The 2,500-nt window shown below is 40.0% G+C and overlaps 1 protein-coding gene across 1 annotated transcript in view; it reads left to right on the forward strand.

Annotated features, from left to right (window-relative positions):
- The window catches only part of LOC128696543 (venom allergen 5-like), a 135,414-nt gene that overhangs the window by 52,019 nt on the left and 80,895 nt on the right, over positions 1 to 2,500 (forward strand). The gene's annotated exons all lie outside the window — the stretch shown is intronic.

Here is a 2,500-nt window from a genome sequence, read left to right on the forward strand (position 1 = left end):
ACCGTCCTGCCAGATGACTGTGAAACAAAAACCTGTAACTGTTTTGCATGATGGTAGGATTGCTGGTTTTCTTTTTCTGTCTCATAAACACGCTAGATAACAGGGATATCTTGCTACTCCTACTTACACTTTGGTCACACTTCACAGACACGCACATGCATATATATATATACATACATCTAGGTTTTTCTCCTTATTCTAAATAGCTCTTGTTCTTTTTTATTTCTTCTATTGTCCATGGGGAAGTGGAAAAGAATCTTTCCTCCGTAAGCCATGCGTGTCGTATGAGGCGACTAAAATGCCGGGAGCAATGGGCTAGTAACCCCTTCTCCTGTATACATTTACTAAAAAAGAGAAGAAGAAAAACTTTATAAAACTGGGTTGTTTAAATGTGCGTGGATGTAGTGCGGATGACAAGAAACAGATGATTGCTGATGTTATGAATGAAAAGAAGTTGGATGTCCTGGCTCTAAGCGAAACAAAGCTGAAGGGGGTAGGAGAGTTTCAGTGGGGGGAAATAAATGGGATTAAATCTGGAGTATCTGAGAGAGTTAGAGCAAAGGAAGGGGTAGCAGTAATGTTAAATGATCAGTTATGGAAGGAGAAAAGAGAATATGAATGTGTAAATTCGAGAATTATGTGGATTAAAGTAAAGGTTGGATGCGAGAAGTGGGTCATAATAAGCGTGTATGCACCTGGAGAAGAGAGGAATGCAGAGGAGAGAGAGAGATTTTGGGAGATGTTAAGTGAATGTATAGGAGCCTTTGAACCAAGTGAGAGAGTAATTGTGGTAGGGGACCTGAATGCTAAAGTAGGAGAAACTTTTAGAGAGGGTGTGGTAGGTAAGTTTGGGGTGCCAGGTGTAAATGATAATGGGAGCCCTTTGATTGAACTTTGTATAGAAAGGGGTTTAGTTATAGGTAATACATATTTTAAGAAAAAGAGGATAAATAAGTATACACGATATGATGTAGGGCGAAATGACAGTAGTTTGTTGGATTATGTATTGGTAGATAAAAGACTGTTGAGTAGACTTCAGGATGTACATGTTTATCGAGGGGCCACAGATATATCAGATCACTTTCTAGTTGTAGCTACACTGAGAGTAAAAGGTAGATGGGATACAAGGAGAATAGAAGCATCAGGGAAGAGAGAGGTGAAGGTTTATAAACTAAAAGAGGAGGCAGTTAGGGTAAGATATAAACAGCTATTGGAGGATAGATGGGCTAATGAGAGCATAGGCAATGGGGTCGAAGAGGAATGGGGTAGGTTTAAAAATGTAGTGTTAGAGTGTTCAGCAGAAGTTTGTGGTTACAGGAAAGTGGGTGCAGGAGGGAAGAGGAGCGATTGGTGGAATGATGATGTAAAGAGAGTAGTAAGGGAGAAAAAGTTAGCATATGAGAAGTTTTTACAAAGTAGAAGTGATGCAAGGAGGGAAGAGTATATGGAGAAAAAGAGAGAGGTTAAGAGAGTGGTGAAGCAATGTAAAAAGAGAGCAAATGAGAGAGTGGGTGAGCTGTTATCAACAAATTTTGTTGAAAATAAGAAAAAGTTTTGGAGTGAGATTAACAAGTTAAGGAAGCCTAGAGAACAAATGGATTTGTCAGTTAAAAATAGGAGAGGAGAGTTATTAAATGGAGAGTTAGAGGTATTGGGAAGATGGAGGGAATATTTTGAGGAATTGTTAAATGTTGATGAAGATAGGGAAGCTGTGATTTCGTGTATAGGGCAAGGAGGAATAACATCTTGTAGGAGTGAGGAAGAGCCAGTTGTGAGTGTGGGGGAAGTTCGTGAGGCAGTAGGTAAAATGAAAGGGGGTAAGGCAGCCGGGATTGATGGGATAAAGATAGAAATGTTAAAAGCAGGTGGGGATATAGTTTTGGAGTGGTTGGTGCAATTATTTAATAAATGTATGGAAGAGGGTAGGGTACCTAGGGATTGGCAGAGAGCATGCATAGTTCCTTTGTATAAAGGCAAAGGGGATAAAAGAGAGTGCAAAAATTATAGGGGGATAAGTCTGTTGAGTGTACCTGGTAAAGTGTATGGTAGAGTTATAATTGAAAGAATTAAGAGTAAGACGGAGAATAGGATAGCAGATGAACAAGGAGGCTTTAGGAAGGGTAGGGGGTGTGTGGACCAGGTGTTTACAGTGAAACATATAAGTGAACAGTATTTAGATAAGGCTAAAGAGGTCTTTGTGGCATTTATGGATTTGGAAAAGGCGTATGACAGGGTGGATAGGGGGGCAATGTGGCAGATGTTGCAAGTGTATGGTGTAGGAGGTAGGTTACTGAAAGCAGTGAAGAGTTTTTACGAGGATAGTGAGGCTCAAGTTAGAGTATGTAGAAAAGAGGGAAATTTTTTCCGAGTAAAAGTAGGCCTTAGACAAGGATGTGTGATGTCACCGTGGTTGTTTAATATATTTATAGATGGGGTTGTAAGAGAAGTAAATGCGAGGGTCTTGGCAAGAGGCGTGGAGTTAAAAGATAAAGAATCACAC

Source organism: Cherax quadricarinatus, chromosome 47 (genome assembly GCF_038502225.1).
Source record: "Cherax quadricarinatus isolate ZL_2023a chromosome 47, ASM3850222v1, whole genome shotgun sequence".
Lineage (NCBI taxonomy): Eukaryota > Metazoa > Arthropoda > Malacostraca > Decapoda > Parastacidae > Cherax > Cherax quadricarinatus.